The sequence below is a fragment of the Argiope bruennichi genome, chromosome 6, assembly GCF_947563725.1.
Source record: "Argiope bruennichi chromosome 6, qqArgBrue1.1, whole genome shotgun sequence".
In the NCBI taxonomy this organism is placed as follows: domain Eukaryota; kingdom Metazoa; phylum Arthropoda; class Arachnida; order Araneae; family Araneidae; genus Argiope; species Argiope bruennichi.
The window spans coordinates 74,850,998-74,878,778 of NC_079156.1; positions in this window are offsets into that span (position 1 = coordinate 74,850,998).

Genomic DNA, 27,781 nt, shown 5'->3' on the forward strand with positions numbered 1-27,781 from the left:
AAGTTGGATTACATTTGCTTTACCATCAGTCTTGATTTCTTTCAAAATTTTCCTTTTTGTGACATTACTCAGAATACTTTTCCTTCATCTTCCACATTTATTTTCAATCAATTCATCATTTTTAAATTTTACATTGACTTTATGGACACAAGTGTGGTTTCTACCAACAATTTCAGCTATTTCGCGATAAGATTTTTCTTTTTTAAATAATCTTAATACGAATTTCCTTACATAAATACTGTTTTCTCTTAGAAGAGCCCTTTTCCAATTTCTCAATTTCTTTTCATCCTTATCATTACAAATCAAAATACAATTATTAAAAAAAAAGCCAGACATATTTACATTGATTAATCATTATTTGATAAAATTAGGAAAATATAAAGTTTAAATTGAAAAAAAAAATCCAGTTACTTTTGTTAACTTCAATGGTTTTTAGATGTAGCAACATAGGCCGCCTTTTAACACTACGTCCATTTCTTTTAAAAGTTCTGAATCTAAAAAAAAATTTACTTTATAGTATGGTTTCATAAATACTGTATTGGTTTATTTATATTTGTAATTTCTTAATCAATATTCAAAGTACTCCTATCAAATTTGTAAATACACTTCGCTGGAATTCACAAAAACTTTGGTGCACGATGGTCTAGCGGTAAGGTCTTGGCTTCGGAACCGGAGGGTTTCAGTTTGAGACTCGATTCCACCAAAGAACCGTCGTGTAAGCGGGTCTAATGCACGCTCTATCCGTCGGGGCCAAAACGTCCTCCCGCTGGTGGGGTGTGAAGTTTATAGAGGGAGGGGGTAGTTCAGGAGTCGTCCTCGTCATTTGATCACGTATCAAAATTACGAGGTCCGTCCCAAAATAGCCCTAGTGTTGATTTAAAATGAGATGTTGATATAACTAAACTAAACTAAACAAAACACAACCTTTGTGAAGTTCAACATACTTAATTGCACTTACTTTTATCATAGGTTGCTACAGCATTGAATGTAATCTCCTCTGATGAAAAATTGACAGCATATATAAGAGATTAGCATATATTAACTTATCTCATATGTTATACGAGATTAGTTTGTTATAATTCTCATAATCTCAGTTATCTATATTTAAATCTACAAAAAATCATTCGTGCTTAGTAAGCTGAAAAAGCTTGCATGTCTAAAGAAAATATTGAGTTACTTCAAAGATTAAAGATATGTACAAGTCTAATAGTTTAATATCATACGACTGTTGACTTAAAGGTAAGAAGTGAAGCATAAGAAATTCAAAAAGGGGAAGGTGTTCTTTATGTATTATGATTATTGAGATTTCGCTCATTGATGAACAGGGTTAAAGTAGGAAAATTTATTACTGTATTGTGGCAATTTTTTGCCCGAAATTAAATTTCAAATGATCCTGTGAATGTGCATATATTTCACAGACGAAATATCAAAGTAAATAATTAAAGCCTGAGCTGGTAATATCGATCCAGTTCTATACTAGAATCTACTTCGAATCAACAATTTCCAGAACATGAACCCACACGGTGCTGTGCTGTGAGAAGTTTACACTAGCTTTATACTTCGTGTATAATACTAATTAAGGTATGGATGACGTTCCAATATAGTTCTTCGACATGGCAAATAATTTTGATGAGGTTTTGTAAGTGAATTTAAAATTAAAAGATATTTTTGAATAAAGATTTTAAATAATATTGGGTAAAATATATGATGTTATTATGAGATGGTGGAGATTATAAAATGACAGTGATGAGATTATAAAATCTTAGTGAAAGTGTCTCTGTCATATTAAGTGAGAATACCCTTAAAAACAACATTTCATTTTATTTTACTAAGCATATTGATTTACATAATTGTTTTTTAGTCGTTTAGCATTTTACACTGTTGCGCCAGTGATGAATGTTTGGACGGAGCACCTGGATTCTGTGGTCCTATATCTCCGAGACCTGAAAGTCCTTTTTATTTAGACCTCGCTAAAAATAAATATTGCTTTAATCCTAGGTATTGTTGACGCTTTTTTCTTTTTATCTGGTAAGGAATTATTATTTAGTGACATGGTATAACTCATTCATTCCTCTTTCCGCTTAACATTCACACACATAATCATTCATGCTTAAGAGAGAGGGGGGGAAAAATAGGAGAGACGAATACCTGTTTCCTGCTTTCTTTTGTTTCCTTGTAGCTGTTACTGGCACGTCTTCATCTCTTCCAGCTGGTCAGTCTTCGCAAGGGCTCTGGTGGGTCAATGATAGTGACTTACCCACTCAGCCCTGATAAGGGTCAGCTATTCATTCTTTGAATGCCTAAACCCTTCTTCTTCATATTTTGCATCCACGCTTTCTAGTACGGGGTAGTTGACCTTTCTCTTCATTGTATCCAATCTATAAGAAGGAGTACCCTAGTCCGTCTTTTCTTTTTAGAATTGCAGCTGGCAAATAATTATATCTCTGATTACTTTGTGGTATGTTTGAGTGAACAAAAAGTTTCTACATTCAATTTTCCAAGTTCCATTTAATTCATTTTTCCAGAAATGTTAGAATATCGTCCGAAATTTTTTCGAAAGTTTTACTATTTTCTTCTACTTTTTCATACCCTTTTCCTGGTTTATTTTAATATTTATTATACACCATTTGTAAAACACTTCAATTAATTCAATGATACCAACATAAGCAGTCATTCAAACTCTTTAAAGCTTTTCCATTTGTGGAATCAAATATTTTTAACCATAAACCAGTATTTTGCTTTTTGATAATACTTGGATAAAAAGATTTAAAAGTTAATTTTGGAGCATATTTTATAATGGATTTTGATTCTTTTCAATAAATTTCTCTTAGATGCCCCAAAGATGTGTGCATCATTTTCAAATGAAAGAGCTATTTTTTTTTTTTTTAAATATAGCTTTAACAAGGTGTTAATTTTCATTTTTTTCTGTTTGTAAAATTTGTTCAACAGAAAGACTACAATTAGCCTACAGCTGCTTGTACCGGCAAAATATACCTTCAAGAGGATGGTTTTAATATTTGCCAGTTAGACTTAGCTGTCAAGAGAAATTTGTAGCTGTAAGAGTCAGTGATGAATACTTTTGGATGGAGCACCTGGACTCTTTGGTTCTACATCTCGAAGATTTAATAGTTATTTTATTTATACCTAGTTAAAAATATTACATTAAGCCTGGATATTGTTGATGCCTTTATTTTCTTTTTATCTGTAAGAAAATTATTATTTAGTGACATGGTGTAACTCATTCATTCGTCCTTTTGTTATTTACATTGTTTTACTTTTTGCAAGGTTGACTGTGACATGGATTATGGCAGATTTTATTGAGACTTGTTTAAAAATGGATTCTTTTTTGGAAAACTTGGATTCTTTTTTCTAAAAGAATTAATTCGGAGCTTCGACCAGATGAGAGAATAGAGTTATCAGTTGATAATTAGCAATTGTGTTTCTCTCCTTGCTAGCTTATAAGATGTTGACTATAGAAATTTTGCCCTGACGAAGTCTGACTAACGAAGTCTCTTTAATGCTTTTTTTTCTTCACAAAAGCCGTATTTGGCTGTACTGAGGCAAGCAAATGGTGAACTTGAAAGCTTTGGATTTGATACCACTGGAAAAAAAAATTCCGTTAACTCTTTGATGTCAACGAATATTTCATGTGAATTTCAATTTTTTGGAGGATAAAATCAATGTAGAAGGAAAGGAAAGGAAATCTCTAGATTAAAAAAAAAAAAATCGAATTTTTAGTATGTGTAATGCGGGAATGCTCCAAATTTTAATGATTATACAAAGTAAAAATTAACGAAATAAGTTCGTTTTTTAACAATGATTAGAGTTTGCACTTCATTCATTGATCTTAATTGCAAGTAAAATTTCTTAAAATATACTATTTTATTATTTTCAACATCGAATTTCAGTCGATTGCCTTATTTGTAGCATTTATCACATTTGGCGAACGATAATTTAGGATATCATTATTTCTATGACAAAGAGTTAATCGCATTCATGTTGAATTTGTTTATACACAATATCAGATCAAAATTATTCTGATTTATGTACTACTCATGCCCTCACAAGTATTCACATTTAGTAGCTTCGAAATATTCATAAAATGGTAATTTCTGTGAAGCATGGTGACTGCCGTATCGTAATGTTTAAGTGACTGCTTGTCGTTGTTTAAGAAAGTATACTAAAATTATCATGCCAACTTGTATAAATAGGTTATAGAGCATACATAGCTAAAATATATTGTTCTGGAAGAAAATTTTTGTATATTGAGATAACTCACTTTAATAAAAATGGAACCTAGAAAACTATTTGTCATTTTATGGCAAAAATTTTTCTCGCAAAAACTTGAACGTTAAAAGAAGGAGCTAATCGCAAAAAAGTCATAACAGATTAAGCATATATCAATTACCTGCAATGCTTTGTTATGTTAGTATATCCTTTAAATAAAAAAAATTCCTTGTACCATATAATTAACAATGGTATTTGCATCGAAAAGTTTTCATCTGTTTTATGCTTTCTGTATGACACCAATGAAAGTGACGGTGATGATGTGCGGTTTAAAAATTAAGTAAAATTTTTGTTGATAATGAACGAAACACAGAATGACAAGATAACCGAATCGTGGATTATTTATGAAAATTTCTCTATCAAGGTAAGATCAAATCAGTCACCCAACGTACGTCCATTTATGTTGCTATGCTCACTGATTCACACAAGTGTTTTCAAAACTTTCGCCGATATATGGTGCTTTACTTTTGTAAAGGTGATTTCATTATGTCTTATGGCAGTGTTTCACAGACATGTCAAAAAAAGCATCTAAAAGTCTTTAATATTGCAAAAAAAAAAAAAAAAAAAAAAAAAAAAAAAACCTCTTTCTTTATTTTGCAGATGGTAAATGCGAGTCGTCAGCAGTTCCATCCTCTGCTTTTGAGCTTACAGGATGCCGACTATAGGAATTTTATTGTATCTCCTTCTGAGGAAAGAATGCTTTATAATACTTTAGAAATCTTCACCTGAAGGAATTTCCAAAACTTCTAATCATCTACAAGCAAGTCACATGAATTGCAGTCTTATAATGGGTAAAGAATCTAATGTAGGGGAAAAAAATTTATTTAAACGCAGATAAGTATAACTGTCGTTTATGTACTTCTGTTATAGGAAATGCTTCGAATTTTTATCATTATTGGAAGCAAAAATTCACAAAATGAATGAATATTTTTAATAATTATTTAAATATTTTTTAATGTAATGACATTAAATGTGTATGAACCTATAGTAGCAAATAATTTTCTTATTTGCAATACTGGATTTTCAAAAGCTTACATTTTACAATCTCCAATCAACGTTCTGTTAGCCAAGACAAATCAAATGATACAGACATTTACAAGTCATCAATATTAAGTAGATTTGCAGTACATGATTAGATTTTAATTATTTAGTCATATGCTTTGCGATCCAGTTTCAAATCTATCCAAAACGTGAGTCGCGGGTCACGTCCCCCCCCCCCCCCCCGTTATTACCGTTCCTTTGACACTGGCACTTCTTTGTGCTCGATGAATGCAAAACAGGGGAAGGTCAAGCCTCCTATCGCATTTTTGTCGTTTTAGAAGGAATGGTGGAGGGGTAGTGCTTAACACATGTTTCAACCCGCTGTCTGATCTGACTAATTTTTTAGAGAGAAGTGGTCAAGGAAGAATATAGTAGAATGCTCTAGACCCCTTCATCAGGCCCTACATACTGATTATAATCTGTAATAAGTACTTTAAGTTTTTAAAGTAAGAAAAATATCAATGAAATCGGAAAAGCGGAAAAAGAGTAAACGCTCTGCCCTTAGCGTTATTTGTTCTTTCAATGCCATTAAATTAACACTAGAACTACCGATGTTAAATATACTATACCTAGTTTTACCACACTCGTCATATTGATTGCTTTTTGATCATTATGGTTTTTATTGTAAGTTTTGGCTTAGTTGGTGTAAATAAAAGAATATAATTTAACAAAAACCACATTTAATATAATAATTCATTAATTATTAATAAAAAACTCTAAGATAACAGTTTGTATTTGCATTTATCGGATATTCAGATAGATCTTTTGGTTCTAAATTGAATTGAATTGAATAAAATAGATCCCATATAACGGCTGAAAATTCCATTATAACGGCACTTTGGATCAATCGATATAATTTCTTATGAAAAATAGAATTCAAATTTTTCTAGAAAATATCTGAAAGAGATTTTTAAATGAATGTATATCGATGTCCATCATTGCATAGATAATGCATAAAATATTATAAACTTTCTAAACCGTATTTTGACGGGTCTTGGTATAAATAGTTGTAGGTCATATCGATTATAGAAGTTAAAATAGCAAAGTGAAAATTGAATAAGAATATGTAATTGTTCTTATATTTCATTAAAACTGGTCATAAAGTGCGAGAACCATACATGAATTATATCAAAAGCTTTATGCACAAAATTTGAAAACCATCAAAATGACGGTATTGCTATTTCTATGTTAATGACGATTGAATACTATGTGTTCTACTCAGAAATAATTCTTTACGGATCCTTTTAATAAAGTACTGAATTGCACTAATTTAGTATAAGCTACATTAACAAATTAATGTAAGGACAATTAATAATAATAAGGATAATTAATAATATAATAATTAATCAAATGTTTTATTTATAACGGAAAAGTATTCATATAAAAATAAATTTTATTTAAGGGGTTTCATCTTATTTTTAGGCTATATTTATGACAGTAATTATGGAAAATTCGCCAGACCTACATTGTTTGAATTTTTAAAACACAAGCTGTTTATAAACAAAGTGATTCGGAAATTCTGAAAAATTTTAAGACTAATGACTCGGTTACTAATGAGGATAATAAGATGGTATTTGCATAAAAATTCTGTTGCAAAACCAAAGCTTTCTGACTGCGTATTTCATAGAGTAAACTGCAAGACGATTTTTCAGCTGACATAGTGGTACATAAATATTGGCCTGTTTGACTACTTACAAATATTTAATATTATTCTACCATAGAATAATTTGGCTGTTGAACAATTATTCTCACTTTTACAAGATATAATCACATCACCAATTTTTTTTTTTTTTTTTTTTTTTTTTTTACTTTTTCTTATACGAATTACAGAAGAAGCTTTGCAATCATCTAGAAATTCAAACTCGATATTTTGACGAGTTTTCAAGTTTCAGAAACTTCTTGAGAGCGATAAACAAATTTTTGGCATTATGTTTGTCTATCTGTGAACACATTTCAAAAAACGCTTCGAACTAAATGGTTAAAATTGGATAATCGCAAATTGAAATTGCCGATACGTTCTCAGAAAAATCTGATTGACCGAACCACCGCAACAGCATTGTGTGGGAACTGAGGTTGAGTTCTAAGAACCATCACCGTCTTCAGTACAAGCTCACCCATAGGAGACACGTCCCGTAATCTGTAAAGGGAAGCGACCCCCCCCCCATACCATTTGTGTGTCTACATGGCTGGGGAGAATTAACCACCATACCTCATTCTCCTCTTTATATCTGAGTGGCTCTCTGATTTTATGCTATACATTAAATTTAAAAAAAAGTGTTTGAGATATATGGTATGTTCATTTAATTGACTCTATAAAACAATTTATTTTATATTCCTTAACCAATATGTTTGTAGCTTAGGTGACAAGACAAGCTAAATGAGGTATAAAGCGTTAAATAAACATTAAATATAAACAGTTGGAATGTCTTAATTGAAAGTTCCTCGCAATAAATTGTCGCCAGTGCTTAGCCATTCAAATTAAGATATATATATATATATATTTAGTGCTCAACCGCTTTGTCTCAAAAGTGAAAATGGAAATTTGAAGCTATAAAATATCTGGAAACTGTTGTAGTCAATTCAATCAAATGGAATAACCGTATTAAAGGAGAAGATTTTTATGTTTAATCCTGATTTCAGCAGATATGCCTTATTTTTGAAACCTTAAGTTTTTTCGAAAGCATACTTTGCAGTTTCTGGGTACCAACTGTAAGAGATAAAAATTTATTTTAAACTTTTCAAACCCCGATGTTCTTTTAAAATGCAATTTATTGCCCTTAGTAAATAGTACAAACAAATTAAATAATTTTTAATTCAGATTGAATATTTCATTTATTATCTAACTTAAATCGTATCTAATTATTTTCTATCTTAATTTTATATCGTATATCTCATCTTAATAATTCTTTCTATATAGATTAACATTAGAGATAACAAGTTTAGCTTAATTATATTAACGTCCCGTTTTTAAAGCAACACTAGGGCTATTTAGGGCCTTATCTCGTACTTTTGAACCACGGTCAGATGACGAGGACGAAACCTGAGCTGGCACCCCCTCTCCAAACTTCCACACCATATCAGCGGGGGGACGTTTGGCCTCGACGGATTTAGTGTGTACCAGTGCCGCTTACACGACGGTTCCTAGGTGAAATCGGGTCTCGAACTTGAAACCCTCCTTTCCGAAGCCGAGACCTTATTATCAAGCCACCGCGGCCCTCTAAGAGATTTATTGATATTACAACATGGTTTTACAAAAAGTTTTTCTGCATTTCGAATGTTGATTTTAATGTGTTTACCGATAACTGCTTGACACTTCTTGGATTATATAATACAACATTTCAGTGTTGGATATTAAGAAAATAAGCTTCTGCTAATGATAAAGTAAATTATAAATTTAGAAATACCATTAAATCGATGTGCGTATAACATTCATTAAAACATGAATAATACAATTAATACAATAATACAATGAAATTTAGTTGAATTATTTAACTCGAATGTAAAAAAGACTTATAATTAAATTTTATGGTAATAATACAACATTAACGATATTAAATATTTCTTTAAAATTGCTATGTTGCTTATTAATTTTGATAAGAAAAAATGTATAGCTGATGAAAATAAAAAGTTATGTTTTTTACTTCTAAATGTAGCAATATCTTATAGTCGTCTGTATTAATGCAAATTCATAAATAAATAGCCGTGATCAAACTTTTTTATAAAAAATAAATTTATTGAAGTTTTAAGTAAAATTTCATGATTTTAGTTTGATAGTAAATCTCTTCTAATAATAAAGTTGAGTGTTATGTTTGTGTATTACATGTTTCTGAGCGTGCACTGGCGATCAGTAAGTCAAACCGTTTGATGTGCAGCTATCAATTCTTTCAATTTTATCGTATGTATTCCTTGGAAAGATAGGAATATGCACTTTGGGATTATTTTTTAAATTTTAATTAGCTTAAATTAAAGATGGATTTTGACATTTTCTCACAAATTATTTCTGAAAATATATTATTGGACAAAATTGCTCTTTTTATTTTTCTCATAATTTGAAAAAAAACATATTTTTAATGATACCCATTTAAAAGCCTAGCAAATTTTTCCAGATTTTCAGCAATTTTTAAAAACATGTTTTTGCTTAATTTCCAACAATCCATTGCCTTCTTTCATTGATTGTTCAAACTGTTTTCATTATTTTATCAAAAGTATAATCACTTGATTTTCTTTCATTACTAAAACCTAAGGATGGAGTATTGTGCTTAGTATCTTTTTAGTTTGCAGACAAATAATAAGTGAATTTATTATACCTCGAAAGCTAGAAGAGAAACGAACTAAATATAATTTAACTCTTTACACTTGGAAAAATAATTCGATGCATAATTAATCACTTAATACATGGATATATTTGTTATTACACCAAAAATAAATACATTTAGCTGTTTAAGATGAGTTTCCCTGAAAAACGAATATACATCTTTTTAACATTCTGGAGGTATTTTTAACAGTTAAAATTAAATAAATAAATAAAATGTCCAAATGATGCACCGTTTTAACTGATGACTGAGAGAAAGAACATTCGAGTGGAAAGGGGTAATAGCGTTTTGATGTCATGGAATTGGGCTTTGTTAGGAAAGTTCATGTATACATTGAAAAGAGTATATATAAGATTATTAAAATAACATGATTTTAATTTCTGATGATTTGATGGAATTATGGTCATGAAATTATGTGTATACAATTTTGTTGAAATTAAATACAACCGATATTCCCAGTAAACCAACAATTGCGAAAGGAATCAAGTTACTGACATAAAAGAGAATTTTCATTGACATAATTATTCTTAATATTACAGCAACGGTTTCTCGTTTTTTCCATTGGCTTTTGCACAAACTAGAGAATTCTTTGAACAAATCATCAGATTTTTTTTTCCAAAGCAAGATATCTGCAATATGACATAAATTATGCAAAAAGAACTGCCTGAAAACTGGTCTTCCAAACCAAAAGATTGATAGACATCCAGAAGTTCTTGTTAAATACAAATGATAAATAAAGACGCAGCAGAAATCTATAATATATATAATCTCTGAATCTATAATATTGATTCTTCTGTGTCAGCAAACATAATAAAAATTTATTTAAATAAGTTTTAATCGTGGAAAAAAAGGTAACAGAAAAACATTAAAAAAAATGAGTCTAAAGTTGGAAATAATTGCATTATTTTGGAAATACGAAAAGCGAGTAATTGGCTTTCGCGTACATTAATCAGATATTTTATTTTGTGAACCTTGCAGGAAATGTATACTTCTAAAGTGTATTGAATTTTCAAAACCTGTCTCTCGATGGTATTTTAAGTATTATTTGAATTAAAATAAGAGTAATTAAAGAGTTTTAAAATTCAGGAAACACATGTGTTACATATATTAGTGTATAATTCATACTTTTGATTTTTTTCCCCTTACACTAGATTTTGTTTATCGTTACAAAAAGAAAAAAACTACCCATCTAGACAGATATTAATTTTTGAATTTAATTCATCCTTAACTAGGAATTTTTTCTTGCAGCAAGTGATTAATTACATGCAATATTTATATTTTCTGTGACAGAAAGGCTCTTATTTGTTATGCACTCTGTACTTGTTATGTAGCATATGCAAAATGAAAAATCGCGTAGTAATTTAATATATGATCTAATAAAGTATTGTGTAATTAAATGTAGTTTTGTAATTTATCACAGCTAAAAAAATTACGTAATAAATTAATAATTTAAGCATATTTTATTATAAACGAAAAATAAAACAACATTAAAAATAATAATAAAAAGAAAAAAAAGTAAGGTTTAACCCATTCAAGACAGCGCATTCCTAGAAGCTAAAAATTCCATACTAATTTATAAAACATCATTGTGCGCACGGTGTACTCTCTGCCTTTTTGGCGCGGAAATTCATTACACTCTCGGTGTGCAATCCATCTCGGATGGATTAAGTATTATTATAAAAGTTGCTATTCAATGCGTTTAGTTTCATTATAAAAATTGCTATTCAATGCATTTAATTGCATTATAAAAGTTGCTATTCAATGCGTTTAGTTTTATTATAAAAGTTGCTATTCTATGCGTTTAGTTTTATTATAAAAGTTGTTATTCTATGCGTTAACTTTCATTAGAAAAGTTGCTATTCTATGCAATGATATTTTAAGCCGATATGTCTCACCATTTCATGAAATCCTAAATTCATTTTTGAGGATCCTTCTCACTGGATTTCAAGACTATTCCACTCACAATTAATCACTCCTTCAATAAATCATTTTAATAACATTAATCCCATTTAGCTGTTTTTGAAGCTCAACAAACAATTGTTTTTGTTTAAGAGTGTAATAAAACATCAGTTGTCTAGCTCGTCGCGGCTATGAATCATCGCAATCACTGATGAATGAATAATTAGACTGGTAGACAATCAATCCTCTGACAAATTTGGTTCATAATTTGACACAGACCTAAAATACTAGTAAAACCAGATCGCATATTGTTTTTTTAAGAGTAACTATTATAAAATATTATGCTCTTATAAATTAGGGTGAGTCGTATTTTAACCCCCTGGCGTAGCTTTTGGTTAACTTTTCAAAAATCGCCAACTAACCAAACAAGAGTTCACGCCATGTTTTTCGGAGGAGTCCTAAACTTGAGAAAACGGGGATTACCAGCGTTAGCGACAACGGCGAAGAAGGCAGTTAAAGTACGATCGCGCCTAAATGTGAACTGACTGCACGAAATAAAAGAATGAAAAATAAATATACCAAAGACGAAATCCTTTCTGATATTTGTTTCGATATTGATATAATATTTTACTGGGAAAAGTTTAGTGTTTCCGTTAATTTCTTCATATGTTTTTATCTAAGTTTATTGAACAATAATTACTTATATTATGAAATTCTATGGGTATTATCGAATTCCATACAAATTTTAATAATAATTTTGCCAACATTCGCTGTTGTTGATAATGTTTAAAATATTCAACCTGTTTTAGAACTCTTTCTTAGCAATCACATAACGGACTACCAAAACATCTTTAACTGATAATCTTATGATTTGTAGGCATATTGTTCGGAGGGTAAAAATCATACAATGATACAATAGACCTTGGAATGGGGAGATCGTCATTGTGTGGTGGTATCTGTTTGCTTACTTGTTAGTACCTCCGTTTCACAGATGTCTGATATTTGTCTATATCAGTGACCATTCAATCTCATTGTGAAATTCAGAAGTTAAAGACTTTCCAGACATTCTACCGCCTTTCGTAAAATCTAGAAGTAATGCAAAAGACATTTTCAAAGATTGAAGTACATCTTTCCTAAACAACTTGCACAGATTGACACGTTTCTTGTTTAGTTTTATAAAATGTAGAGAATTAGGCAGATATTTCTCCTGTTAATTTTATCCCCATATTTTTACTTTCTCTTATTCGAAGAGAAAATATTGTAAATTTTAGTAATTCGAACATAAGATTTTGACAAATCGATACTTTCAAAACAACCTGAATCTGAAAAAAACATTTACAAGAATTATGATTGTCTGTGAATACACTAATACCAAAACGTTTCGAGCTAGATAGATGAAATTCGGTATATGATATTTACAATAAATATGCAGGATTTTATCAAGTTTTGAACGAAATTTATTCAACGTGGGAAATGAATATGAGTAGCTATTCGAATAAAAGCCAAAACAATAAGTACAAAAAGATGAAAGCTAGATGGATAAAATTTGATGCCCAGATTTAACATCTAAACTGTAGATGTGTAAGTATATCAAATTTCTGCCGAAATCCATCAAGGGGTTGACCGTCTGTCGGTTTGTACTTTCAGAAGCATGTAAAAGCGGTAATTCAAGAATTCAATGATTAAATCATGTGAAATTTTGGTATATGATTTTATGAATCTGCCTCAAATATTGTTTTCGATCGCTTAGAAACAAACGCTTCCAAAATATACATTCGATGTTCTGATTATTGTGTATTAACCACTTTCCAGCTATTAATCCTTAAATGTTGCTCATTAATAAACTTTTTCGTGATCATTGTCCGCCAATAATATAATCCGTATGTTCATTTTTTTAAAGTTACGAGAAAGTATCAAAGAGATAACTCTAGCTAATTTAATATGAATTTATTGTATTATGTATTGATATAACAGTATAAATTTACTATATAACTTTAACTACCTTAAGTATATAAATTTGCTGTATTGATATGAGAGTCCATTTAAAATATTTTGTTATTTAAATTAGGCAGATGTACTTTCTGTATGCACGCATATAAATTCACTAACTTCAAAAAGTAATAATTAATTAAATAGGTACATTGCGCAGATGACATATTTTAATTAAATAGTTAACTGTTTTTGACGAGTGTACTCGTCACGGAAAAAATAGAAAATTTTGTGTTATGAGGAGTTTATTTATCAGGAGTATTAAGTAGTGACAATTTGCAGTTTGAATTACAATTTTAATAAAAACTCAATTTAGTATTCGTAAACTTTAAGACGTTTCAAATATTTTGAGGTTTTGAAATCAAAGGAATAAATAAAAGATTATTATGCGTTGTACCATGCTTTCCTCAATTCCATTCTCTAACAACAAATTAAAATAATCAAATTAATTTTTTATGTTTATTTTTGTTCAGAAGCGAAAAATGTATTTTAGTTTAACTAAATAAATAAATCTGATTATTGAAATAAAAAATAAAAGACATTTCATTACAACATAATTTCATATTGTATGTTTAACGAGTAAACTCGTCATCGCTCAGTTTTGGTGATACAATTTAGATACGCATTTTCCGAAGAGTTCGAAACACTTAACTACGAGAATAACTATAATAGGTGAAACGCTGTAATAAAATTTTATTTGGAATTCAATGACTTATTTAGAATGTGCATGTTGCATATTTTCGTTCATTTCTTAATCGTTCTCATCATTGAATTATCTTCTCCCACAAAATAATTTAGCATTGATACTATATATGAAATCAGAACGCAAATCGGACAATTTTGAAAAGTTTAGATCCGATTTCGAGTCTGGACAACGCTCTGATAACAAGTGGTTTTTCGTATTTCACCAGTTCTACCTGTGACATTTCTCAATCACTACAAAGAACGAAACGTGGAAGTATAAGAATTCAAGATTCCGCATTGTTATTTCCGGGTGGCGGGGACCTTGCCACTTCCCATGTCAATGACCATTCTATTTCATTGTCAAATGTACAAGATAAATTACTTCTCCTTTTTCCAAAGACCTCACTCCTCCATTAACAAAAAGGGGAATAAGATGAGAATTCTGAAGGGGCTTTCAGAATTCGAATATATGTTATCAGTCTCTTCTAATTGGCTGCACCTGGAATGTTCCGCTAATGTAAAATTGAAGAAATTTTGTCCATTTACTTTCATTTCCTTATTGCATATATCAGTTGGTCAGCTTCGTCAGAACAAGGTACATAGTGAACCTGCTGTCCAACTTCTGCTGTGGTGTGTTTGATTCTTCACTAAATTCATTGATATGCCGACTACAAACAGATTTAACGTGCAGAAATTCTCATCAACGTTGCTGTTGGTGTATGGGACAGGAAAGACGCCCAATACCTTTCCGCATCAGTGCTTCATTTTGACTGAAAATTCAAACGATGTCTTTGAAATCATTTGCAAATTAAATACGATTTTTGCTGTCGAATTTCAATCAATTGCGATGCACTTGATAAAATATGCTTCGACAACAAATTTTTGTTCTTTCCCGAAGCTTCCTTTATCAATATTTGTGCGATTGTCGGGGACTCCAAGTTATTTCCAGTTTCTGCTGTTAAGCGCGTTAGCTTTAAAAATGACCTGGGAAGTGTTTAAAGACTTACGTTGTTATGCTTTCGTGAAGCTGATTTCATTTAGTTTAACATCAGTATACAACAGACATTACTCAGATTTTTTCGATTTCTTTTTTAATCAGGTCGAAACTTTGGGCTCTTATTGCAGAAGGATCAAGGGTTTGATCACCGAAGATAACAGAGGACATTTCCCTATCCATATAAACCGAGAAGTATTGGGCCTGCTTACAAGTTTGGAAAATATGAACTACGAAAATTTCGAGCTTGATGGCCCTCAGCTGTTTACGCTGTACGGTATTTTAAATGATCCAGATCTTGAAGACCATACACCATATCGTGACGAGTATTGTCCAGAGAATGGAATAAGTGAACTTTCTGAAGGATGCTGCTATAGATATTTATGGTCGTATAAACGCCAAATAATGTATGGGGAAGAATATTTTTAGAATGAAATGGTGCTGTGTAAAATAATTCTACTTTCAATGAAACGTCGTTGCATAAAATTAATAAAGATTTTGAAATCAATAAATAAGTGTATTAATATATTTCAGCTATCATCTTATTATTGTCAATATTGGAACCAAGTGAGTTGAAATATTTTGATGTTTATTTCACTATTAAATGCCTTGAGAATTTAATAATGTTTGAAAATTTCAGACAATTTGGATAATTTTTATATGAGAAAAATTCTTTTAGCTTGTCTCTTTTAATTATTTGTTTATTAAATTTTTCAATAAGAGGAGAATTCTTTTAGATAGTTTCTTTGAATTTTTTCTTTATTAAATTTTTACCAATTTGATATGAAAAATTTTTTTTAAAGTTGTTTCTTTTAATTATTTCTTTATTAATTTTTTCCAATTTGATATGAGAAGAATTTTTTAAGTTCTTTATTTTAATTATATCTTTATTAAATTTTTCAGACTTTTCGTTTTGAAAAGAATTTTTTTTGTTTCTTTTATTTCTTAATTAAATTTCGCAAATTTTTTGATATGAGAAGAATTCTTATAGTTTATTTCTTTTAATTATTTCTCTATTAAATTTTTTGATATGAATAGAATTCTTTTACTTTGTCTCTTTTAATTATTTCTTTATTAAATGTTTCAAATTTTTTAATATGAGAAAAAATTTTCAGTTTGATTCTTTTAATCATTTTTTCATTAAAGTTTAAAAATATTCTGATAATATAGTTGTTTTTTTAAATATAATTTTAACTTTTTTTAAAACTTAAAACCAAGTGAATGGTTAATTTTCATTGTGTCTTAATAAACATATTTTCGAATTATTATAATTAAATTTCAAATTATTAAATTTCATTCATTTTTGCTTTTATTGTAAGAAAATAGCTCTTCGTTTATATGAATTAATTAAGTGAGCAGACATTAATTAAAATAAAATATATTTAAGTTTCAATTTTATTTTTAACTAATATTTCTTTGAATAATTTTGTTTCATAATAATTGCAAAAATTAGAACACAAAATTATCAATATCTTTATAAATATTATAATTTTTGTTAGCTATAACTGCTGCTTTGTTAGCGATCACTTTTAAAATTTATTATGATTATACCAAAATTAAATTTTTTTTCTTAGAAATGTAGAATTTAGTTTCTAGTTTACATCGAAAGTTCATAATAAAAAATCAATTTTTTTATCTATTTTCTTATGCAAAATATGTATGCTGTTATACAATCTTAGCATGTATTACGTTTTATGTTCCAGAAACTATTGATTTTAAATAGATAATAAGCAAGAATTTTTCTGATCGAAATGTAAGCAATTTTTGGTTTTTAAATTCATTTTCGTAATGTATTACATTTTTATTGTAAAACTTAACTTATTTCAGTAAGCCATCCAAATAGACAATGACTGACTTTATATATTACGAAAAATTTAATATGGAATTTATTCAAAAATAATAATTTTTTTTCTAGAATCAGTTATTATTATTTTTTTTTTACAATAAAATGGAAAAATTCAGTAGAGAATTAAAAATAAGCCAAATTTAAAGAACAGATTTTTTAATAAATGGATAAACAGCAATTTTTTCCCAGTTGTTTTTCTCTGAAGTGTTAAGAAAAATGAATGAAAAGTAAAATGAAATTATTATTGAATCCAGAATTTTAAAAACATATACATAAAATAATAAAAAATTTTTGAACATGAAATGTAAATAGCAAAGTAAAATTATTTGGAAACGTTGTTTCGCTTCAAAATGTAACTTTTGTTATTACAAACTATACATTAAAAAAAAGTTAATAATTATTTTCATAATCTATTACATTTTAATTAAAAATTTCTTCAAAAGCAATTTGAATAAGATTTTATACAATGAAAATTTTGAGTTAGGTGTTGTTTAAAAATGATTACTCTTTTGACAGTAAATTATGTATATTTTATATTTGAGAAAAAAAAAAAAAAGGAAAGAAAGAAAAATCGAAAAACATATCTGTTCAGAATTAAGGATGAAATAATTTGTCAGAAAATATTGAATACTAATTGGTTAAATGGTGATTGTTATTATTTTTTTCTTCTGAAATATTAAGAAAAAATCAATAAAGAGAAGAATAAATTGAAAATTTTGGAAGAAAATACATAAATTAATAAATTATCTTTAATCAGGAAAAGAAATATAATAATGCATATTAGCAAAGTATAGTTATATAAATTATAGAAATACAATGAGAAATTATTTAAAGAAGCTGTTTTTTTAGTGAAAAAAGAATTTGGTGATAAAATTTTATACTAAAATATTTCCATTTTTCAATCTTACGTTTTTAATTTTTACTAAAATTTTTTTCACTAAAATTTTTACTATATAAGCATAAAGACCATTTCTCTCTTTTTTATCCACGTAAAAATTTTCAGAGGATACTTGGAGAAGATAAATTAGAATGTTTAGATGAATCATGATTATAAGAGTTACAAATGTATGCAAAAATGAGCAAAAGAAAAAAAAATAATATTTACTGATTTTTACCTACTGTTCATAAGCAACACGTGCACAACACTCAGGCTTCTGTTATGTAGTTCTTTAAATAATTTGTTTTTAAAACCTGTCGCTCTCAAATATAAAATGATTAAGAATATATAAAAAGCAAAATATTAAAACAGAATTTAATGGTCAGAATAAAATAAGCAGGTGAATGCAAACTAAGTGAAGATTTTTTGATCAAATTTCCGATTAGATTTGATACTTAAAGGTGAAAAGGTGTTGTTTTCAATGAAAACAGGCACTGATATATAGAATTTTGAATATTTAAGGTGTCTGGGACACATTAAAAAATTTTATTAATTAGTTTAGAATTTCGAAACTTTCTTGTACTGATTAACCAACTAATAAACCAAACCAGTTAAAATCCAAGCATAATTAATGTAATTGCCCTGTTCACAAGAGAACATGGGCGAAACGTTATAAGCATATTATATATATATAATGAATGTAGGATCGGTTCAGGCTCTAGGTACCATGATCGGTGAACAGAAGAAATTTTCCTGAATTCATGTCATGAAAACCATTGCAATAGGTAGTCTTCCTGTATGAATCTACCTAAAAATTACGCCAAATTTCTTAATTGTAGATAACGTTTAAAATTTGGAACCTGTTTTGTATCTTGATCTTATCAGTGCCACAACTGGCTGTTAAAAAGCATTAATTAATAGTTTTACAATCTTATATTTCCCGTAAACAAATGTTGTACTTTCAAATGCGGCAACGTCTTTCTAATTTGGTGAGAACAAGAAATGCTTCAATATCTAATGAAAAATATTAGTTGTAAAACAGATAAGATTGACTGCTTGACCTGCGTTTGGAGAATTAATACGATAGTAGTAGTATCCTAAGCAGGAAGAACTAAACATGATGATGGATCATAGTGTTTTTTTATTTTTATTTTTAAATATTCTCTGCTTATCCAGTATGGCACCGTTAATTCTGTCAATTCTGTTTCAATGAGTGGTGAAGGGGCAGTCGGCTGCACACAAGCAGAAATATGACATCATTCAAAATATGTTGATTTTTTTTTCACCTAATGCTTTACATTTGTACAATTTAAGTTTCTTCAAAGCTTTTCTAATTTTATAAAGATTTTCAAGACAAGGGACTCCTTGATTTCTCAACTCCACCCCTTACGTTCACTCTCTCAGCTCTACAAATGCCTGCAGTCAAATTTATAAGAAATAAAATTAACTTAGTGGAGTACACCCCTTTAACCCTTTCAAGACTGGCAGGACATTTAAAAACATTTAAACCAATGAGAATTTTATCAAATCGGTCTCTAAAGGGTTAAAGCAAATCTTCAGTGAGTGAAAAGTCGGAGAAAACATTCCCACAATATTAATTTTGCTAAAATTTAATATTTTCATCATTGAATAATCGAAACAGAGGGAAAACAATTAACTGAAATATTAAATATGGATATAATAAAATTTATTTATGTTGAAAATGTCTGAAAAATTATAATTAATGTACTTAAAATATATTTACATAATTTGATATTAATAACAGTAGATTTACACTTTTGACACGGTGTTAACTTATGTTTGCCGGATTAAGATATCGGACTAGGTTCGGAGGAAAGTTTTCAAAAAAAAAATGTTAATATGATGGTTTTTTTATTATATAAGGAATAAAGAGATAAAAAAAAATTATTTAAATATATACGTAGCTTTTGAAGGAAAGCATATTTCGATGTAAATTTTAGCATTTATTTACAAAAAAAAAAAAAAAAGTTGGGATTATTCTCGAGAGCAAAAAATTGTTACAGTTTTTCATTTTTCTTTCTAAAATTACATATGAAATAAAACTCAAACCGTAACTAAGAATTATATTCAAAAATAAAAAAAATTGTGTAATATAGGAAATACTATAGCTATGAAATTTTGGAATTTTTCAACGATATTTACATTAAACAATCAGAAATCCACATCTAAAGCAATCAAAATCAAATTCACAGTTCATTACATTCTGCGTAACATAAAAAGCACTAATTATAAATTTAATCAAGTTATCTCCATTACTTTTTGAGATATGACGACACTCTTACAATAGAATTATGAGAAAAAAAAAGTCTCTCTTCAGAAAATGCATTTAAAGTTTTTAAATGTTTATAATAAGCCTCACTTACGTGTCAGTAGTTTGTTATATCTTGTCTTCTAATTGACATAGAAAAAAAATAAAGATATCATTGGAAAAAAGAAGTGCCTATTTTTTGAAACTGTAAAATAAATCTGAACTTTTTTAACCAAATTCATGTTTTTAACCTAGTAAGATACCTTATAAGGCGAGATGGAATAAGATTTAAGTTAAATTCTTATTTGATAAAGTATCGTCCCAACTTTTTAGCTTAAGAAAATATAATCCAATCTTGTATCATTTAAATCATACATATTTCTTCTTATTATTGCAGAAAAATTTAAAAAAAAGAAAGTGTTTTTAATATTTTTTTATTACCTCAAACAATATTTCAATTTTAATTTATTTTCAAAAAGTTTTGATATTCTTCAAGCTCATAGAAACAATTTTATTATGTTAAAGAAATTCGCTTACTCCTTAAGACGTGTAATACAGCTGATATATTTTACTGAAGAAATATTTTAGTACCAATACCATTAGCATCAAAAGTTGAACAACAATTAAAACGCATTAGTTAAGATTATTTACATTTACATCCCATTGCGGAACATCACCAAGGCTGTTTCTTTCCATCGTAATTTCAACCAGCGGTCGTGCTAGTAGCTCTTCACCAAAAGTCTCCGTCATATCAATGGGAAGAAATTCATCCCCGGGGATTTAATGTGAACCAGACTTGATTGCACGTTAATTTCTTGAGCGAATTCTCAAACTCTAAAGCCTGGACTATACTATATGATCATATCGACCTCAGATTAAAAAGGGAATCAAATTGAATAATGTGGATCCCCGAAGATTTAATGTGCACAAGACTTGCTTGCTCAGTAATTTTTTGGGCGAATTCACAAACTCTAAACCTTAGCAGGTGACTTCTCTGTCTACACAAGATACCTTTTTAAATTGAATAAAAAAGATTTTACTGATTCCACTATATATTGTATATAATCAGATGGTACCTGAAAATATCATTTGAAGTGTATGATAATTTCGAAATGTTATTGCTATACTAATTCTAAGTTATTTTATTCACACTGAACTTGAACATACTCATTTTCAGTTCTGATAATTTTAATTACTCAACATCACTTGCATTTGGTAGCATCGAAGTCTCAAGTTCATAGCAGTGTACTGAGGTGTTTTCTGTCTGATAAATCGTGTTGATTAAATAAACTAGTTAAAAAAAACGATTTCCTACAATTATTCTTGAACTATTCTAACTAAGTTACAGAAATTGTATACAGAAACTACGCTGTTCTGAAAAAAAAAAAAATCATGGATGCTAGGATTAAAAATGAAAGAGGTCTCAGATGCATAATTTTTCATTTTGATGTGGCAACACTTTTGCTCGTAAACAAAAAACTGCAGAAGGAAGTTACCAACATAGAAGCCATATCAAACTAAAAACATGTATATTTTAATGATGATTCCACATTTATGTGAGTATATGCTTTGAACACTAATATCCTTTTACAGCAGAAACTAAAATGGTATTTTGCATTAAAACATTTTCGACTATTTTTATTTCTTGCTCATGCTATATATCAGCTATTACTTTACCCATTTTTTGCAATGTTTTGACGTGATTGACAATTCCATAGATGTTTACGATGTTGCTTACAAGTTATTTTTCAATGGGAATTTCAGTCAATGCTGACAAAATACAATTTAATAACTTTAGAATCATTGGAATACCTCTCTTTTTCATTAGTTTGTGCCAAGATACTTACATTTGTACTTGAACCTATTTAATTTCCATTTTATGTTATTACACTCTGATTCATTTAGTTATTTTACTTATTAGCTATTCTTTCCCATTTCTAATTTTCAATTTTAAATATTCTACTTTGTAGAGCTTGAATTAGGAGTTACCATATTAGCCACATAGATTCTCCGTATGTAGTAGTTTTTCAATAGAAAAAAGCATTTTCTCAAATTTGTTCATAAATTTGATCAAAAATTAACTGAAATTTCATCATTTGATCTCGTTTTTTTTACAACGTCGAAACATAATACTGAGCAAAAACTATTCTTATAAGGATTTAAAATCTAGAAAATTAGCTATATAGTGATATTAATTTTATTTCCTTAATTTTTTTTTTCCATTTTAATAAATTTCTTTAGATTTTATTTTTTACACATTGTTTTTCACTGTTTTAGTTCCAACATTTAAATTCCCTCAAATCGCAAAGATATTGAATAGATTTTATAAATGTATGCTATCATTATCAGAACCAAGATAGAATTTTTTTTAAAGTTATATTAAGACGGATTATTCAAGTTTAAAAAAAGCCACGATGCAGTGGAATGGATGTTGAAATTATCATTAAATTTTCTTGGTACAATTCGGTTTTAACAACGGCGATCAAAAAGCAACAAGAAAAAAATTCGCCAAATTATAAAAATGTACTCTAATGCATTATTATTTATTGTGAAAAATTTTGAAAGTGCGAATCACATGCTGTATAGTTTAACGATTGAAATCGCCGAACTGGCGAAATTTTTTCTTGGCACTTTTTAGCCTTCGTTAAAGCAGACAAATACCCTTTTTACTTTGACCGCATCTATTTTGCCCCATATACATGATTATTCTACACGGTGTGTTTGGATTGATTGCAATCCAAAATCAATCTTTAGCAAGGTTGGATTATTAAATAAACAAATAAGAAGCCGAAATCTTTTTGGAAAATTTTAAGAGCAAATTCTTTTGTATTTTCATTGAACTTACTAAATACGTTACACAAACTTATTCAAGTTACTATCAAGTGTTATCTATATTTTGGAATGCATTTTTAATAACAATCTGAATGTTGGTTATGTTGCTACATAATGCCAAATATATACGTATATTGTTTTGTTATTTAAAAAAAAACGTCCGATTCTATTAAACGGACGTTAGATTCATTCGTTTAAAAAAATGTTTAGATTCTGTTAAAATGTTATTTTTTTATTCCAGTTAAAACAAATTTACATCTTGAGTTTTGTATTTTATATATTCGATATACGGATACCAAATCTCTTGAAAGTGACTTCCAAAGACCTGGTTCCGACAATAATCGTCAATACGAAAAGCTAATTGCAAACTGCAATGCTTGGATTGGCAAGTTTGACTCGACGAAATTTCTCTGGACTATTCATTACGAATTAGATTGACCTTCTCAAAGGTCATGGGACTGGATATGCCGAGGGGCAAGAAGCTTTCTCCCAACAGTAGGAGTTTGAAGGCTGCATATATGTAGGAGAAAGACGTATATTTAAGACATGGGAATGTGTTCAAGTTTATATTTCTTAAAATAAATAATTAAATAAAATATGCAAAATGGAAAATTTGTAATGAGATTTATTTATCTCAGAGATAAGGGCAGGAGGATGTATACTTGATCAGTGCCTGACTTTATTAGAAAAATGAAAAAATTATTTGATTTTTTTGTTGGGATTCTCAGGATTTTTCAAGATTCGATGATGATGAAAGGAATGTAACTTAAGGAAACATTCTTACTGGATAATGTTTTTATTTCGAATCGTATAATTAGACAAAAGTTCGTTCCTATTTTTAATCAATATAGACCCGTTTATTTTTGAATGATGTAATAGTAATCCCTACTTCTAAGTTTATTACTAGTAAATATAATTATTATCTAATTCTTTTAATGTTTTTTTTGCCATAAATTGCGACATTTATTGGAACAACTCTTGATAAAAGCCATGGCCAGATTATTAAATAGGCAACTGCCAAAGGGTTCCACAACTTTAGTGGGCGTTCGAGCCTACTCTGTTTTTTTTTTCTTTTGCAATAATTGTAAAGTTATTTATGTTGGTGCCTTCGTTTAATTATAAAAATCGTAAGATATATATAGATATAAGATTATAAAGATCAAACTTATTCAATTTAAAATCAAATACTAATTAATTTCCAAACATTATTCTAATAATATTCCTGATTAATTATGATTTTTAAGTTTATATATATATATATATATATATATATAGATCTACAGTTTGAGTTCAATCCTATTATTATATACTGCTTAGATTATGTTCATAAAAGTTTTGCCATATTTTCTATTTTATATATATTTACTTTTAAATCTCAGTTCTGCGGTATTTTTTTTTTAGCAATATTCTGAAACCAGTTTCTTTGAAAGTTATCTGCAATCTATCGTTTGGATATTCCAATTTGTCAAAATTTACCCCTTAAAACTATTTGCACAAAGGTGAATTGAAAATTGATTCAAAATATTCGATTTTGAAAATTTTTAGGAAAAGATAAATTCTGCGACTTGTAAAGTCCAATGACCCATACGGGCTCATTCAGGTTCTGTTGAAAATACTTCTCTGTTTATTTTGAATTTTATTTACACAAAAAAAGTGTTGTTACCTTATCTCTCTTATTTCAATAAAAATATTAAAATGCAAAGAACAAACTGTGTTTTTTAATTTAATTCAAATCTTACGTTAACACGTTGTTCTGTTTTGTAACGCTCTATTTTTACTATCCCTAAATTATCCGATTTAAATTTTTTTTAATAGGATGACCAACACTTTAATGCACAAATGGTGGCCAATTCAAATTTTGCGTTAATTTTGGAACACCTTTTATAACGCAAATGATGATATTAACTTCAATCACATTTACTAACTGATGTAATAAATTTCAATAAAATTTTCGGATTAATCCTTATTTATTTGATTATGTACAGACATTAAGCTATAATAGTGAGCGAGGTAGAAAAAATTTTAAATTTGTATATTTTGTCGAATTTATCCTAAAAGATACGGTGGAATTTCCTTTAACTTCTATCTTGTAAATATGTATTTGAACGCATTCTTTATAGTGTAAGTTTATTAACGAGAGAATTAACAAGTTTGATTAGAAAGGAATGGCGAAAAAAATCGTTTGATACCACAGAAAGTTCCCTTTCATTAATTGGTTTGCTTGCTGTGAGTTATTAGCATTTCCTAAAAAGTAGTATTCATATTTGGGAAGATATAAAAGTTTTGTTAAGAGAAATTTCATATTCTTTTGTACTTTAATTATAAATTTTTAAAAACAATTTTAATGAAGTTTATTAAAATCTATAACTATATATTAGCAAAGCAGCACAAATTGAATACATCGGACATTCAAAAAAATATTAATATTTGTAGGGAAGTAAATTAAGCATGATTGTAACACAGCATATATATATATATATTTATATATTTCAGAAGGCAGATATGTTGGATAGATTGTATAAGAATTCCAGTTCAAGATTGAAAAATATTTCAAAAATTACATAGCGACATTTTCGACTGTTACTAAAATACTAAAATATTTAGCAACTATATATTGCGACTAAGTATTAGCGGTGGTTCCTAAAGCGTTTAGTTTTTAAATTTTGACAATTATATTCAGAAAATAGATTTTCATCAATCTGTGTAAGTGTAGAATTTCACTGGCCTGTTTTAATAATTCATCTCTCTGTCAAAGCACTCAGAAATTTCTTATTTAGAAACGATCATTTCAAAGGCTTTAACCTCAATGGAATCGCTCCCCCCTCCCGTTGCAACCCTCCTATTCATCTATTACTGTTCGAAAGAAGCATAAATCACTGAGAAAATCTACCTACAAAGCCGCTTTAGGTAATGTTGAACTGGTTTATAGTCTGTGTATTTTCTGTAGGCGGTTCACAGTTACATTTTCTACCTCGTTGTCTGCCTGGCAACGCTCAGGCAGTTAACAGTGTCATCTCCTTTTTTTGCACAGCTCTTAAGGTATTCCCGAAACGTACTGGCATGGAAAAAAAAAACAAGCTTTGTCGAAACCAGCGCAACGGAGAAAGAGTGAAGAGTAAGGGAAAAGTGTGTCCTTGAAACGCCTACAGAAATTACACAGACTATAGTTCGTTCACTTATATATACCATTCGTTCGCACACTTGTATTCAATTTCACTAATTCAAGGATTCGAAAACCCTTCACACTTTGTGCAGGTGTCAGGATACGTTTATTTATTCAAAATAGGGTTGGAAGGAGATGTTTACATTTAACAATACAGTGAATTCGGTTTATTCGCGGATTTAACAAAAAAATTGCGGATAACTCGTAATATTGTGGGAGAGGGGGGGGGGGTTCTAATTCACAAAAAATAATCTAGAACTATATATTTATTTACTATAATGGACTCTAAACAGTAAATTATGATGAATAACCTTTTGTTCTTAGAATATTATAATTCAATTTTTTTACAAAGTAATAGTTTTTTATGTTAAAACACTTATTTATTTATTTGCTGTAGAATTTTTTATAAAATTTTGAAATTCACAACGGTAGGTAATTTCGGTCACACTCAAGGATATTATAAAAAATATACTTTGCGTCACTTTTGAAATGTTTTTTGTCTCTTGAGCTAGCTATATAAGCATTTAATACGCAATTTTGAATAAGAATATAATAATGCGGTCAGAAACGACAAGACATTCCCATACACGTGGAGAAGACAACTGCACGGACAGTATCTTATGCGGCGAAAATCAGCGTCAAAGAATGACGTTGCGCTTCATTCTTCCCTGTTTTACCTCTTAGGATAGCCGAAAAATGGTAGTTACGGGATATTCAAAACAGCAGTACATCGAAGTGAATTTGCATACAACAAACAAACCTGTCTTCAGAACATTTCCGCACAACACCTTATCTCAATTGTATCACAATCTCCGACTTCTATTCCTTAATGAATTAAAATCTTGTGGCTATTGATTTAACCTTATGATCGTGGATTTTAACAGTTAATTACTTATTAGAGTTTAACATCTATCAAGATATACTCATACACGCAATCATTCTTCATCTGATATGCATCTACATTCATACTCTTTCGTACAACAGCGAAAAAAAAAATGTTTACCTGTGTGTAACATCTGCGGTGTTCGGCTCAGCTGGTCAGGTTCAGATAATTGTCATCTTGTCACTCATTACTCATTTCAACCTGATCCCTTTGGGCTTTCCTAACAAGTCCTGAGAAAACCTGGTTTGCAACTGGGGGTTGGGGGTCGAGTTCCATTGTGTCGTTTCCTTATCAATGCTTTCCGTTAGAGGTCCATGGGAAATGCTTGTTGAGATTACTTCTCAGCTTTGCAAATCTCCGTTTTATCCCAGTCGGGACACCTGCACAGAAGGAATTTCGTTGAATGTTCTAATTCTTCTGCCTCACATAAACATGAGATCCGTTTTTAGCTTCCACGAATTTCATATGAGGAGTTATTGAGATCCATTGAAACACAGGAAAAAAGCTTGAAAAAAATTCTTTTTTCCCCCTTTATTTTTTAAAAACAGTGTCATTAACTTCATATAATATAATATTCATCATATCATTATTACATTGTTACAGCGTTGCATAATATTTGCCGACAAAAATGTAATGGAATTTGTTCTCTACCATTTTTAAGCTCATTATACAACATCTAAAGAAGAGAATTGTATTTGTATTGA